Raw genomic sequence first — 16,435 nt, 5'->3', positions numbered from 1 at the left:
GAACCGGGTTTGATTCCCCACTCCTCCACTTGCAGCTGCTAGCATGGCCTTGGGTCAGCCAGAGCTCTAATAGAGAGCCAGTTTGGTGTAGTGGTTAAGTGCACGGACTCTTATCTGGGAGAACCGGGTTTGATTCCCCACTCCTCCACTTGCACCTCCTGGAATGGCCTTGGGTCAGCCATAGCTCTGGCAGAGGTTGTCCTTGAATGGGCAGCTGGTGTGAGAGCCCTCTCCAGCCCCACCCATCTCACAGGGTGTCTTTTGTGGGGGAGGAAGGTAAAGGAGATTGTGAGCCGCTCTGAGACTCTTCGGAGTGGAGGGCGGAATATAAATCCAATATCTTCTTCTTCTTCTTTTAGCTGTATTGACACACTCAAACAGGGACTTTGGTTGCTTATCCCATTACATATATTGAACCCATCTCCCATTGCCATTGACAGACAATCTCACATTTTGACATACTAGTTTTGTTGCTATCGCATGCTCCTGCTACTCCGATCAAAGGTTTGCTCAATTGGTTAATTTTACTATCCTGCCATTGTGCCCTTTTGCATTCTCAACCCCTGCCTACCAGATCATTGCACTTCACTGTCATTGGTTCTGAAATCTGTACCATGCTGCATTCTGGGCCACTGCCTACCATCTCTGAATGGCTCTGCTCAGCTCTGTATGGCTTTGCTCCCTGTGCCGGATTCCTCGTCTGATGAAGTGGGCTTAAGAGCACACAAAAGCTGCCGTTCTCATCTCAATAAAAATGGGTCGGTCTGAAAGGTGCCTCTGAACTCCTCTCCCACCCCGATCCTCTTGCCTGCAGAGTTCCAATATCCGGCAGATGGGGCTGCATTTGGTTGAGTTCACGACCAGTCCTGAGCGGTGCTTTCAAATGCTGGTTTCTTGTGTCTTCAGCGTATTTTATTCGATGAGTCCCACCCACGGAGGGGGGTGGGGGCGGAAGGGGTGCCGGCTGCAGGTTGGGAAACTCCGGGGGGTGGAGCCTGGGGAGGGCCAGGACCTCCGTGGGGGCACAGGGCCACAGAGCACCCCCCCACACACGAGCACCCCTTTTCTCCGGGGGGACGGGAGGGGGGGGCCTTGGCCGGCCCTCCTTCTGCCTGGCCCCGACGGCCCCGACGGCCCCGGCTAGCCCCTCCCCTCCCCACCCCGGAAAGCGGCGAGCAGCAGGCCTAGGGACCCCCCCCCCCAAACCCATCCGTGCGGCCGCCCCACTTCTCCCCCAAAAGGCCGCCCGCCCTCCCGCTCCTCGAGGAGGAGGAGCTGGGGGAGTTGCCTGTGGGGCAGGGCGGCTCCTGGACCCCTTCCTCCGCCGCGGCTTGGCCTTGGGGGGGGGCGGGGTGAGGAGGTACAGGCGCCCGGCGCCCAGCTGGCTGGGGTGGGGTGGGGTGGGGTGTGCCGAGCCGGAGCCTGAAGCCGCCTTTGCTGCTGCGCCGCCCCCGGGGGCAGGACGCGTTGAGGGGGGAGGGCTGCCGGCCGAGTCGCCTGGCCCTTGACCTCCCCCCCCCGGAGCTTTGCCCTCCCTCTGTGGAGCGGAAGGGGCTGCTGTCGAAGCCCCCCCCCCAACACACTGAGGCAGGGGCGGGAGGTCCGGAGGGCGGCAGGCAAGCAGCGCCTGGGCTGGGGGGGGCTGCGGAGACTCGACGGCTATGGCTTCTGGCTCGGTCTCGGCTTGCCTGGATGCGCCCCGGGGCAGAGATTTCCGTCCAGGGCGTTCCTGCGCTCTCTTCGGGGCCTTCCTCTCCCCAGCCCCGGCAGCCGCCTCCTCCCGGCGCTTCAGCACCTTGGACAGGGCAGGCTGGCCGGGCGGACCCAGGCGGCAGCCGAGAGAAGAGCGCGGACGGGGAGGCTCTCTGCGCACGCCCAGAGGCCATAGCGGAAGCTGGAGGGCTTGGGGTAGAATCATGGCGTTGGAAGGACCTCCAAGGCCATCTAGTGCGCGCCCCTGACAAATCTAATCTCTCGAAGAATCTGATACATCTAATAAACAACAATCGCAACAAGAATAATGCAAGGAAGTCCCAACTATCCCCCCCCCCTCACTCCCAGCAGCACCTGCTCCATGCCCAGAAGATGGCAAAACTGCCAGGATCCCTGGGCCAAACCGGCCTGGAGAAAAACGGCTGCAAGACCCCGAAGGGGCGGCCAGCATTTCCCGGGGGGGGGGGCGGGGGGTGAGGAAGCGCCGCGAGGACGAAGCCCTGGTGCAGCCCTTCCCGCCCTCCTCCGCAGTCTGCCCAAGTGCCCAGAACCCAGGCCGCGCAGCCTCTGCTTCAAAAGCTGCAGGGAAGGAGAGCCCGCCCGCCCGCGCGCCCGCCCCCGCCCCTCTCAAGGAGGAAGCCTCCTCCACGGAGGAACCGCTCCAACCGGCAGGAAGTTCTGCCTCATGTCGAGCCAAGACCTCTTTTGAATTAACTGCAACCTCTTGGTTCTGGTGCGCCCTTCTGGGGCCACAGGAGGCGGGGCTGGGGAGGGAGTCCCTGCTGCTCAGGCTGGCAAGAGGTGCCTGAAGAGACCGGGGGCGGGGCGGGGCGGGGCGGGGCGATCTAGCCAAAGAAATCCACTCACAGCCCCTCCAAGCGTCTGAGCCCAGGTGAAGGAGGACCGGAAGGCCTCCGCTCCGGCCCGCCCAGGTGCAGCATCTGCCGTGCAGGCAGAAGGTCCGGCCTTCAGTGCTCCACATCTTCGGGTAAAAGGCGCACTGAAGGGCCCGGTGCCTGCATCACAGCCCGGAAATCCGCCCTAGTGCAGCCTCCCGCCTCCCACAGGGGCCAGCCAGGCAGTTCCTTTGGGGCTTCAGCTGCAGGGCGTTGAGGCCGAGGCCTCCTCCGGATCTTGCCTCCCAGGACTGCGGTTCAGCGGCCTGCTGCCTCTGGACATGGAGGTTCCCTTGTGGCCCGGAGAAGCCTCCTCCACGAAGACAGAGCCCAGCGGGCGGCCTGAAGCAGCAGAACAAAGCAGGGGGCAAGTGGCGCCTTTAAGACCAACTAAGTTTTATTCAGAATGGAAGCCTTCCTGTGTGCTCTAAGCAGACTTCCTGTCTGATGAAGTCTGCTTAGAGTGCACGAAAGCTTACATTCGGAATAAAACTTAGTTGGTCTTAAAGGTGCCACTTGACTCCTGTTTTGTTCTCTCCTCCGGGCGTCTGCGTAGCCCCCTGTAAAACCACCCGCCTTCGGGAGCAGCGCCGGCGCGCATTCCATCACTCACACGCTCGCTGGATCAAGGACTGTTCCTTTGTCTGCCCTGAATCGCTGGCCTATTAGCAGCTTCACTGGGTGCTGCCAAATTCTAGCGCGGAAGGAGAAGAAACTCTTTATGGGCACTCTCTGCTTCGTGCATAATTGTCTCAACCTCGTTCTGTTCCCCCTGACAGAAGCGTTCCAGGCTCTTCTGGCAAGGAAGGTGCTCCCGCCCCTTCATTATTTTCGTTGCCCTCTTTGAACTTTTCTCAGCTCTGCAGCCTCCTTTTCAAGATACAGCGAGCAAAGCGGCCGTCAGTCTTCCAAATGAGGCCACGCTGTGTCTCTGTGCAGAGCCCTTACGGCAGCGGCTGCTTCATTCTCCGTCCCTTTGTTCACAAGCCCCAGCATGGAGTTTGCCTCTTTCAGGGCTGCTGCACTCTCAGCAAGCTCCCCACAACAACCCCCCCTCCCCCCCCCCCAAGATCTCTTTCAGCCTCAACTACTTCAGACGGATGTGAGCAGAAATTCTACTTTATGAGCCGCTAGCATTAAACTTGTGAGCTTCTGCATTCATGAGTTAGCTCTGGGGCCATTTCTCCTGAGCTAAGACAAAAATGTGTGAGCTGGAGGCTAAAAAACTGTGAGCTAGCTCACACTATCTCAGCTTAGAGGCAACACTGGGCCAGACTCCATTAGCATATATGCAGAGTTGGGAGGGGGGGCTGTTCCCTGAGGGTGTAGCCCAGTCTCCTTCAGCAGCTTCAACAGGGCAGGCCCTTGGCTGGGGGACCACCAAGGAAGACTCTGCGGAGGAAGGCCCTGGCCACCCGCCTCTGCTTCTCACCTGCCCAGCAGGGCCAGGTTAAACCCTGTGGAGGCCTGTAGGCAGTTGAAATCTGGGGGGCCCCCTCGCAAATGATCTCAGAGTCTGAGCACCCACCCCACTGCAGCCCACAGGCTGAGTTAAAAGCCCCTCTGACAAAGCTGCAGGGGAGAGGCAGAGAGAGGCAAACCTGGCAACAAGGCCAGCAGCAGCCGCACCAGGCAAGCCGGGCAAAGAGAAGCTCAGCTGCTGGCTGGGAGGGCTGCAAGCAGGGGGGGAACGGGATGGGGGGAGCCCTAAAGGTGTGGGGCCCATAGGCCAGTGCCTAATTGTTCCTTCCTTGCAGGGGTCACCATCCGTCTCTGGCCACCTGATGGCCCTTGCATGCACACGCTGATGAACAAACTCCATAGCCCTGGACCAGCACTGACCCCTGCAGGACCTCCTCGTGGCTCCCTTCCCGTCATCGGCCCAAAGGCCCTTCGTTCCCATTCTCTGCCCTCCAGGCTAATTTCCAGTCTGCACGAGGTCCTGCCTTTACCTGAGCTCCCAAAGAGCTGCTGCCGGTAGAGCGGGCAATGGGGAGACCCGCGGGCTGGCTGAGCAGAGGGCAGCTGCAGGCATCCACGTCATGCATTATGTGAGGCAGAAAGTGGTCTAGCACAGGGGTGGCCAAACTGTGGCTCTTTCACACGTATTGTGTGGCTCGCAAAGCCCCACTGCCTCATTGGCCGGCTCGGAGAAGGCATTTGTCTCATTCAATCACTTCTTCAAGCCAAGCCAGCCGGCGGTTTGGAGAATGCATTTAAAGTTAAAGTTTCTTTCTTTCCACCTCCCTCCCCCCTCATTTGCCTTCCTTCCTTCCAGCTCTCAAACATCAGATGTTCCTGTCTTGCGGCTCTCACAAATAGCTGACATTTATTCTATGTGGCTCTTACGTTAAGCAAGCTTGGCCGCCCCTGGTCTAGTGTGTGCATTGACCTTCTGGTCCCTGCAGTTATGGCCGGTCAGGTGCTGGTCTGGACTTCTGGGGGGCTCAGCCCTCTGCTCTGCTGCGCTTCTGGGCTGGCCACTCGGAAGCTCTGTGGCCTCTGCCCTGAAGGTTCCTGGAGCTGGAGGGCTCTTCGGAATGTCCAGCCAGCCAGGTGGGTGCTGCTGTCACTGACCACTGACCGGGGCTGGATGGTGCTAGAGCAGCTCCTCCCCTCCCCCAGAGCCCAGATGCTCCTTGCTGTATGGAGGCTCTTGGGAGGATGAGAGAGGGGGACAGATGGCAGGAGCACAAGCAGAGGAAAATACACAGTGGATGTGGCCAAACATGGGGGAGGGAGAGCACACTGTTGTGCAGGCGCTCTGGTGGTGATGGCAGCGGAACAGAACCATTTCCCAGTCTCCCTCCTGCCCACCCAGCACTGCCTGGCAGAGAGAGCTCCTCCCCCACTGGCAAGGGGACATTCCTCCCCCTTGCCAGACTCTGGGGATTGCATCGGGGGCCTCCTGGGGTGGGGGGGAGAACACTGGGTCTTAGACTCATGAATTTAGCCACTGGGAACAACATTATATTATGAGAAGTTGTAGTAAGTTTTGTGATTGGGTGTTTGGTGTTTGTTTCTTGCAGTTTTTATGCCACTGGCTACTTACGCTAGGGTTCTGTTTCATAGATGGTCATTTTATTTTTTGTAAGTCACTTGTCTTGATGTTGTGAGCTGCCCTGAGGCCTGTGGCCCAGGGGAGGGGGCGAGGTGTAAGGCTGGGCTTAAACCCACGAGTCACCTGCTTGGAGAAAAACCCCTCAGCCCAGGCAAGACGGGGGAGGATGGTCAGTGGAGAAAGGCAGCCTGTCCCAGAGGGATGGCACCCCTGCCCTGAAGGAGTGGGCTGGCATTCGGGGCACACAGCAGCACCCGTGATCAGCAGTGGCTGGCCTGCCAACTCTGGCTGCCTTTGAAAGTGGTCCAGGAACTGCATCTGGCCCCAAATGCATCAGCCAGGCTGTTGCGGGGAGGGGAGGGGAGGTTAACACTCCCATTGCTGGGAGATCTGCACTGGTTGCCCTTCTGTTTCCAGAGACAACTGAAAGGGCTGCTGCTTCTAACCAGTAAGGTCCTAAACGTCCCGGGAGCCCAGCGGCACCTCCTCCCAGGCTGTCCGTGGTGGCCCCTCCCTCCCCACTTGTGCTCCCCGGGGCCCCCCCCCCCGACATGACTCTTTGGTGCCTCCCAGGCATTGAAAGAAGGACTTTACCTTGCTAGGGATTGTGATGTGCTTTGGGGGCTGAGCTCTGGTTTAGAGAGAAGAAGATGATGATGGTGATATTGGATTTATATCCTGCCCTCTACTCCGAATCAGAGTGGCTTGTTGTTGTTCAGTTGCACAGTTTCAAGCCGACTCTTTGTGACCCTATGGACCAAGTCACGCTGGGCCCTCCTGTCTTCCACCATCCTCCAAAGTGCTCAAATTCATGTTTGTTATATCAGTAACACTGTCCAGCCATCTCATCTTTTGCCTCCCCCTTCTTCTTTTGCCTTCTGTCTTTCCCAGCATCAGGGTCTTCTCCAGGGAGGGCTTCCTCCTCATTGGGTGGCCAAAGTATTTGAGCTTCAGCTTCAGCATCTGACCTTCCAGGGAACAGTCTGGGTTGATTTCCCTTAGGACTGACTGATTTGATCTTCTTGCAGTCCAAGGGACTCTCAAGATTCTTCTCCAGCACCACAGCTCAAAAGCATCTATGAACATATGAAGCTGCCTTATACTGAATCAGACCTTTGGTCCATCAAAGTCAGTATTGTCTGCTCAGACTGGCAGCGGCTCTCCAGGGTCTCAAGCTGAGGTTTTTCACACCTATTTGCCTGGACCCTTTTTTGGAGATACCAGGGATTGAACCTGGGACGTTCTGCTTCCCAAGCAGATGCTCTACCACTGAGCCACCGTCCCTCCTCTATTTATTATTATTTATTATTATTTATTTATTACATTTGATTTATATCCCGCCCTCTCCGCAAGCGGACTCAGGGTGGCTCACAGTATCTTCTGCACTCGGCCTTCCTTATGGTCCAGCTCTCACAGCCATACATTACCACTGGGAATCCCATTGCTTTGACTATACGGACTTTTGTTGGCAGGGTGATGTCTCTGCTTTTTATTATACTGCCCAGGTTTGCCGTAGCTGTCCTCCCTGTGATGTTGGTGGGGCTGGAGAGGGCTGTCATAGCAGCTGCCCTTTCAAGGACAACTCCTGTGAGAACTCTGGCTGACCCAAGGCCATTCCAGTAGCTACAAGTGGAGGAGTGGGGAATCCAACCTGGTTCTCCCAGAGAAGAGTCCACGCACTTAACCCCTACACCAAACTGGCTTTTAGTTTAGGGTGTTTGTTTTATGCAGTTTTTATGCCACTGGCTTATTTTTAATAGCGTGTTTTGTTTTTATATTGACATCTTGTGATGTTTCATGATTTTATGGAGTCCTTTGCCTTTTTTGAGCAGGATGCTGGAGAGGGAGCATCTCAGTTCCCCAATTCAATAAAGGTTGTGTTGGCCTCACAAAGGAGATAAATGGACAAAAGAACCCAGAAGGGTGTGCCAGTGCAGGACAGAGAGAGGATGTTTGCACAGAAGTCTCCAGCACAAAGCCACAGCATCTCCCTCCCCACCCCTCCCGCAGCACCCAACCGGCCCTTTCTGCTCCCTGCTCCTCCACCCAATTCTCCGCTCCAGCCAGCCCTGTCGGCCCCTCCTCTGCAAGGCCTCCCCCGCCCTCCGCCCCACAAACGGCTTCCATCAGAGATCACTGATCCATCCCAGCAGGGCAGCCACAGTTTTCTCCAATGCCTTTCAAATGAAAAACTCACAGATGAGTCAGCAACACCCCCTCCCGCTCTAGAAAGCACACAGGAGGCAAGCAGCTGGGGGGGAGGTGCTCAGGTGAGCTTGGGGGGTGAGGCAACAGTGCCTGCCCATGGATGGGGTGGGGCAGACCATAGTGCCCCATGGGCCCAGCCTCTTTGAGGATTTTACAGGCCCCCTCCCCAAGCCTTGGCTCGCCCCCCCCACCCCTCCCGCCAATCGCCTCAGCACATGAAGCAGGTGGCAAGCCCTCCCCTGAAGCACACTGAGCAGAGTTGGGTGGGCAGATCCCAAAAACTGGGTGGGGCAGCCAGTCCCACCCCCTGCTCCCAGCAGCCCTTAGTTCCCAGCAGGTCCTGCCCCAAGAAGAGCTGGAGGCTCCATGGGTTGCCTTGTTTTCCACCCCCATGAGCCTGAATGGTCAGTTCTTGGGTGGGTGGGAGGAAGGAGAGGCCCCGAGATTGCACAGGCTGCAAGGGCAGCTGGAGTCCTTTTTTTGGGGGGGGCAGCCACAGCCAGGATATGTCTCCCCCAGCCAGCCTGTACAAGTGCGTGCCTTCTGGTTGGAGAAGGACGCAGGAAAGCAGGGAAATGGGGAGGGAGCGCACAGATACAAATCAGCCTTCTTTTGAATTTCGGAATTAGAGGTTGATCGCTGCAGGCTGAACTCCAGGAAAGGTAGAAGGGGAATTGGAGCTTCCATGCAATTTAAATCACACTGGAGGGGGAGGGAGAGACGTGGCCCCCACCCTCTCCAGAGTCTTGCTCTCATCCCCACGGCTCCCCTCTGTCCCCCTCCCTCTTTGATTCTTACCTACAGGGCTGGGGTGAGGAGGCAGGTTCCCCTCACCTGGAGAGCAAAGAGGACTAAAAGAAGGGGTCAAACCAGCCCCCTTTGCCCTTCCTGCTGCTGCAGGGGGTGCTCGCTCCTTCGCTCAGCAGTGCTGTGAGGGGTCCTGGGGAGACAGGTGGCTGCTTCCTTCGCACCTCTGAGATCTGCTATGGCCAGGGACCACTTTGCTTTCTGGGGCAGTGGGGGGGGGGGGGCTTTGCCACCCCACGAAGGAGCCAGGAGCCCACAGGTCACCCTCTCCCACCCCACCCTCCCCTCCCTCTGCCCTCCCCATCAAAGCACCATCTCTCAGCCCCTGAGGCTGCTCTAGGAGCCCTGCCTCTTAAGCAGGGGGCGTTTTGTAGAAAAATAGGTAGTGGAGCTCATCCAGGGATTGTTATGCAGCTGCACCTACTATTCAATGGACAAGGTGGGATGGAGGGGGGGGATTGTCAGAAAGGTTCAGGAGCTGTGCTGCTGTGAGCTCCTGCTGAATTCAAGGCCTGCTCTTGAGAATCATAGAAGAGTTGGAAGGGACCTCCAGGGTCATCAACCCCCTGCACAATGCAGGAAACTCACAAACCCCTCCCCCTAAATTCACAGGATCCTCAATGCTGTCAGAGGGCCATCTAGCCTCTGCTGGAAAACCTCCAAGGAAGGAGAGCCCACCACCTCCCGAGGAGGAAGCCTGTTCCACTGAGAAATCACTCTAACGATCAGATACTCTTTTGATTTAATTTCAACCCATTGATTCTGGTCCTATCTTCCGGGGCCACAGAAAACAATTCTACACCATCCTCTAGATGACAGCCCTTCAAGTACTTGAAAATGGTGATCCTATCACCTCTCAGCCGCCTCCTCTCCAGGCTAAACATCCCCAGCTCCTTCAACCTTTCCTCATAGGACTTTGTCTCCAGACCCCTCACCATCTTTGTAGCCCTCCTCTGGACCTGTTCCAGCTTGCCCAAAACTGAACACAATACTCCAGATGAGGTCTTACCAGAGCAGAGTAAAGCGATACCATCACATCACGTGATCTGGACACTATACTTCTGTTGATACAGCCCAAAATTGCATTTGCCTTTCTAGCCACCGCATCACACTGTTGACTCATGTTCAGCGTTTGATCCACTAAGACCTCTAGATCCTTTTCGCACATACTACTGCTAAGCCTAGTTTTCCAGCCTGTCAAGGTCATCCTGTATTCTGTTTCTGTCTTCTTCTGTGTTTGCAACCCCTCCCAATTTGGTATCATCTGTAAATTTAATAAGCATTCCCTCTATTCCTTCATTCAAATCATTGATAAAGATGTTGAACAAAACAGGTCCCAGGACAGATCTTTGAAGCACTCCATTTGTCCCTCCTCTCCAAGAGGATGAGGAACCATTCACAAGCACTCTGGGTGTGATCTGTCAACCAGTTACAGATCCACCTAATGGTAACAGGATCCAAACCACATTTTACCAACTTGTCAACAAGAATAGTATGTGGATACAGCCCAGAGATGCCTCCTGGTTCTCCTTGGAAAGAGGTGGCAGAGAGGACATAAGAACATAAGAGAAGCCATGTTGGATCAGGCCAATGGCCCATCCAGTCCAACACTCTGGGTCACACAGTGGCCAATATATGTGTGTGTGTGTATATATATATACATATACATACATACACATACACACACACACACACACTCATATATATACTGTGGCTAATAGTCACTGATGGACCTCTGCTCCACATTTTTATCCAATCCCCTCTTGAAGCTGGCTATGCTTGTGGCCGCCGCCACCTCCTGTGGCAGTGCATTCCATGTGTTAATCACCCTTTGGGTGAAGAAGTACTTCCTTTTATCAGTTCTAACCTGACTGCTCAGCAATTTCATCGAATGCCCACGAGTTCTTGTATTGTGAGAAAGGGAGAAAAGTCCTTCTTTCTCTACTTTCTCCATCCCATGCATCATCTTGTAAACCTCTTTCATGTCACCCTGCAGTCCACGTTTCTCCAAGCTAAAGAGCCCCAAGCGGTTTAACCTTTCTTCATAGGGAAAGTGTTTCATTTATAGGAGGCTCCACAAGGAGGAATCACCGGGGGCCTTCCCCACTGCCCTCTCACCTGGGCCTGCCTCCTGCCCTCTGATGCCACCCCTGCCCTGCGGGACCTCATGCCTTTCTGCAGCGCCTGGAAGGCAGAGCTCTTCTGCCAAGCTGAAGGCTGAGGACTCCCTGCAGCAGTTTCTCCTTCTGAGCCTGGTCTCGTCCAGCCTTTCTCCCCCCCCCCCCGGGGGGGAAGGACATAAACCAGGCTGTGAAGGGCCATTTAAGAGTCTGAAATAGTCCTAGATTTGTTATTCTTGTGACTGTTTTAATTGACTGCAAGTGTATTGATTGAAGTGTGGGTTGTTGAATGCAGGGGTGGTTTTGTAGAAAAACAGGCGGTGGAGCTCATCCAGGAATTGTTATACAGCTGCACCTACTATTCAATAGACAAGGTAGATAGGTGGGGAGGAGGAGGGGAGGACCTCAGAAAGGTTCAGGAGCTCTGCTCCTGTGAGGTCCTGCTGAATTCAAGGCGTGGTTGAATGTATTGTTGAAATGCTGTCCTGAGCCCCAGGCATAGGGGAGGAGGGTCTCTAAGTGAAACCAAACCAATGCAATTTGCTTTCTGCCTGGGGAGAGGCCTGTGGGGGCAGCTCATTCACCCCTCTTGCAGCCTCCATAGGCTGCAAGAGGGGAGAGGCGGGCACCAGTGGCAAGTCCTGTGACCTGGGACAGCTGACGTCTGCTTGGAGGAGGCTCATGGGTGGCACGCCAGGTTCTCCTCCGCAGGGAGTGACTTTGGCAGATGGGCCTTCATCCACTGCAGAAGAACCCCACAAAGAGACACAGGCTTCCATGGTCGCAGCCCTTTCTGGCCTGGGGCAGAGGAAGACGCAGGGGAGGAGGCCATGCTGGAGACTGGCGCTTGGCCACACAAGCAGCCCATTTGGGTTTTTGGAGGCATCAGCTTGGCTCCTCCTGTAATGGATTGTGGTCCATTCAACGCTAATCAGGTTGGATCCTGCCTGCACTGAAGAGGCCTGGGAGAGCCCCAATGGATGGGAAGGAGGTGGCAGCTCTGCAAAGCAGAGAAGAGGGGAGCTGGAGCCCAGAGACATGGCTGTGGGCAGAGTACCCACCTTGTGCCAGTTCCCAGCAACCAGTAGACCAGTTTCCATATGGAAAAACCTTAATTTCCACCAGTGGAGGGGCACCTTCCCACTGAACAGCCCAAGGAACTGCAAGGAAGAAGATTTCAGCTTCTTGTTTACCTATTTTTTCTCAGAAGAAGAGAACAGGTTCATCTAGAGATGGTAGTAGGCAAGGCACGGCATCCGGGCTGCTGGTTGGCTTGGACAAAGAGGTAGTTGAGAATCACCTGGCTGCACTGAATGAGTACAAATCCCCTGGGCCAGATGGGATGCACCCAGAGTGCTCAAACAACTTTCCAGAGAGTTTGTAGAGCCTTTGTCCATCATCTCCCAGACCTCTTGGAGGACAGGAGAGCTGCCACAAGACTGGAGGAGGACGAACCTCATCCCAATCTTCAAAAAATGGAGGAGGGATGATCCAGGAAACGACAGGCCCATCAGTCTGATCTCTGTCCCAGGGAAGATCCTGGAGCAGATTTTACAGGGATCGATCTGTGAGCACCTAATGGACAACTTGGTGATTGGGGGAAGAGGGGGGGGAGGCAGCACGGATTTTTTCCCAACAGGTCCTGCCAGACCGAGCTCATTTCTTTATTTGATCAAGTGATGAGCTTACTGGATCAATGGAATGCTGTCGATGTTGTTTACCTGGATTTCAGGAAAGCTTTGGACAGGGTTCCCCAGGATGTTCTGATGGGTAAATTAGACTCGGATAGTTTGGTGGATAGGGAACCAGTTGGAAAACTGCGCGCGAAGAGTAGTTGCCAGTGGCATTTCATCTGAATGGATGCAGAACTTTATATTTATCCCTGTTAAAATTCCTTTCTGTTTTTTTTGCAGTTTTAGCACAGTTTTCCAGCCTGTCAAGATCATTTATTTATTTTTATTTATTTATTTGAGCCACTTGTTGGGAAGGGCGGGATAGAAGTCATTAAATAAATAAATAAATAAATAAATACATTTATATCCCACCCTCCCCGCCGAAGCAGGCTCAGGGCGGCTCACAACATAAAATCATCCTGTATCCTGTTCCTGTCTTCTACCATATTTGCAACCTCTCCCAATCTCATATCTTTTTTTCCCTCATATCATCTGCAAATTCAATAAGCATTCCTGCTATTCCTTCATCCAAATCATTGATAACGATGTTGAACAAAACAGGTCCCAGGACAGATCCTGGAGGCACTCCACTTGTCCCTCCTCTCCAAGAGGATGAGGAACCATTCAGAAGCACTCTTTGGGTGCGATCTGTCAGCCAGTTACAGACTCACCTAGCGGTAACAGGATCCAAACCACATTTTACCAACTTGTCAACAAGGATAGTATGCGGAACCTTATCAAAAGCCTTACTGAATTCAAGATAAACGATGTCTACTGCATTCCCCTGATACAGCAAGGTAGTCTCTTTCTCAAGGAAAGAGATCAGGTTAGTCTGACATGACTTCTCCTCCTCCTCTTCCTGGCTGAAGAAATTTGCTAATCTTGTTCTGGTTCTATAAGCCTGTTGTTTTTGGCTGCCTGCAGACCTGTCATGGTGACTGTTCTCCAATAAATTGTCTTGTGGAAGGAAAGAAACTCTCCATGCGATCAGAGTAATTCCATGGTTTTCCGGTATAGTAGGTCTGAAGGCTGAAGCCTGGTCTCCCAGAATTTACCTATATGCCACAGTGGTATTTTACACTGTCTCATTATTGGTGTGTCTGGGAAGTTCCTGTCCCACTTGCTTCAATGTTGATTGGTACACTTGTCAGGGATGTTCTATCTAGGCTGATCCTGCATTGAGCAGGGGGTTGGACTAGATGGCCTCTGTGTCCCCTTCCAACTCCATGGTTCCATTATTCTCTGTGGTTGCATTTGCTGGGCATCTCCTCCTCCTCCAGGGAGGCCCAGTGCTTCCACTTGCACAGACACCCAGCCCAGCCTGTCCCACCAGCCAACTGTGCAGCAAACTAAGTCATCTGTGTCGCCCCCAAGTATAGTATTTATGAGCAGCCACTGTTCTTTCTCATCTTCTGTACTTCTGAATTTTTCATAGAGATGTTATTGATTACCCTCTTCCATTTCAGGGCCTTTAAAATCTCACGGATCACGAGCTCCCGCCATGCACCTCCCATCTCTACTGAGGTTTTACATCAAGAATTTGATGAGGCAGGTTTTGGCCACTATGGCTTCTGCTGCAGGGACTCCGACTTGCCTTTCAGGTGCCTCAAGAGCCCATGTTTACTTTTGCTGGCCCAGACGAACGTGGCTACCTTGATATGAGCCAGACCCCAGACGTCAGCCAGACCCCAGCTTCAAGGCCTGGTACTTCCAGGGGCATTGGGGCAGCAGAGCAAAGGAAGGCCTTTCCCAGCTGGGTAGAATCTCTGCTTTGTCCTCTCTGTCCTCTGTTCCCCTCCAAAGCTCAGTTGTCAGCACTCTTCCTGGGCCAGAAGCCCATCCCAAACGTGGCAGTGCTGAGGCTGGCCAAACTGTCCTGTGGCTCTCCAAGCCTTGGAGAAGATGTGCTTGGCTGGCGCACCCTTAATGGGCACCCCTGGGTGATTCTGAGGAGCCACAAGAGACTTCCCAAATGGCCTCTGAAGAGCTGTGTCTTGGGTCCAGGCAGACACCGCCAGGGAAGAGGGAGCTTCTCTCAACCTCCTCTCCTACCTGTCCAGGTCCAACAGGTGAAGAAGCATCCCATGTATCCCAAGGGCCTGACAGCAAGAGCTTCTGGTGGCAAAAAGCCAAGATTTATTCCTGGGCTGCGGCGGGGGGGGGCGTTATTTGGCCGAGGGAGAGAGAGATCCTGAGAGCAGCAGAGATCCAGAGGACGGAGCTGCCCACCAAAGTGAGCCAGACACGAATTGCTCCACGTCCCCATCTGGGCCAAAGCCCTGGGCAGGCGAGAGGGGCTGCAAAGGAGACCAACGGCAGAAGGCCCTTTCGGCTGTGATTCAACAAAAGCAAAAGGAATTGCACCGGCCATCTTTATTTCGGGGGGTGCTGCCAAGGTGGAGTGAGATCAGAAGAAGGAAGGGGGAGGGGCAGGGGGGAGGAAGCAGGTGGGGCAGGGGCCCATTCCTGGCCTGGGGGAAAGGCGCCCCCGAGAGGCCTAGAGGGGGGACCTGCCCAAAGTGTGATGCCAGGGCACCATCTCCTGTGGGGCCAAGGCTGGCCCAGGCGCCCGTGGTGGACAAGAGCAGCAGGGACAGATGCCCGGGCTTGCCAGCCACAGCTCCTGCCAGCCCAGCAGAGAATCTGGCCCCTTCCTCTGGCAGGGATTTGTGAGCCATCAGCCTCCCAGAGAATCATCTGCTTCTTGACTGAAGTTGGATCAGTCTGGCACAGCAGCCAGAGGGCCAAACGAGGAGGACCTGAATGACCCGGGTTCAAATCCCCATCCTGCCATGAAAGTTTGTCTGCAGCCAGCTGCTTCTGGGGGAAGGAGTGCCTTTCTCCACTGCAGCTGGTGAGCCTGCTGTAGCCCTTCCTGAGCAGCAAAGATCTGGCAACTGGTGGATGCCTTGGTAGCGTCTAGTTAGAGTACTGCCATGCACCTTGTGTGGGACTGCCCTTGAAGACTGTCCAGAAAGAAGCTCCAGCTGGTAAAGAATGCTGGGCCGGAGTGCTGACTGGAGGCCAGAGGGACCAGACGGCTCCTGTGTCTTCTTCCATCCACACCGGCTTCTGATTGGGGAGCCACAGGCCTCAAGGACGGGCTTCGCGGTTGTCTCCCAAGGCCCCGCTTCAGTGCTGCTCCCCCCACCCCCAGCTGAGGATGGATGGGGGGCTCTTGCTCTGGCACCAACACTGCAGAACTCCTTAGGGGGCTCTCCTCAGCCCCCCCCTGCTGGACGCCCCTCCTCCGTGGCTCTGCTGCTCTTTGTATCATTCTAAATGCTGTTTGTAATGGGGGAGACTTTGGGGGGGGGGGGCTGCCTCGAAGACCCAGGCCAGCACAAACCGGACTGGAGAAGCAAAGGGAAGTCAGGTCTGGGAAGAGCGCCTGCCCCACGGGTTATGCCAGGCCCTTCCTGCCTGGGGCCTACTGGGCTCCCCCCAGCCCCACCTCCAATCAGGCGGCTGCCCTCAGGGGGCCCCGCCTCCTCCTTTGGGGATTGGTCGGCTTCGCCTTTCAGCCACCAGGCGGGGGCTAAGGTTGCCAGCCTCCAGGTGGGGCCTGGAGATCTCCCGCTTTCACCACTGCTCTCCAGCCAACAGAGATCAGCTCCCCTGGAGAAAAGGGCTGCTTTGAAGGGCTGGGGGGGTGGGGGGGCTGCCGAGGCCCCTCCCCTCTCCCGGATCCACCCCCAAAGTCTCCAGGCGGCAACCTTGGCGGGGTGGGGGCGGGCCAGGAGCAGGGCCTTCTGCACACGCTCAGAGGCGCGCTCCACCGGCCCGGGGTCCCCCCTCCTCCGGCAGGGCGCCGAGCGCCCCCATTGGCTGCGCGGCTCGCTGGGCTCCGCCCGCCCGGGCTGTCTCTGGTCGCCGCAGCCGCCCGCCCTGCCTTCTTCTCCCCGGCCCGCCACCCGCCCGCCCGGTGCACCGCCTGAGCCGCGAGGAGGAGGAGGA

The 16,435-nt window shown here is 55.7% G+C and overlaps 1 protein-coding gene across 3 annotated transcripts in view; it reads left to right on the top strand.

Moving 5' to 3' along the window:
- The window catches only part of LOC132578050 (arf-GAP with GTPase, ANK repeat and PH domain-containing protein 3-like), a 403,463-nt gene that overhangs the window by 69,831 nt on the left and 317,197 nt on the right, over positions 1-16,435 (top strand). The window lies entirely within an intron of this gene.

Source organism: Heteronotia binoei, chromosome 10 (genome assembly GCF_032191835.1).
Source record: "Heteronotia binoei isolate CCM8104 ecotype False Entrance Well chromosome 10, APGP_CSIRO_Hbin_v1, whole genome shotgun sequence".
Taxonomy (NCBI): Eukaryota; Metazoa; Chordata; class Lepidosauria; order Squamata; family Gekkonidae; genus Heteronotia; species Heteronotia binoei.
Note: the sequence above shows the minus strand (reverse complement) of the source record. Positions and strands in the feature narration are given on the sequence as shown.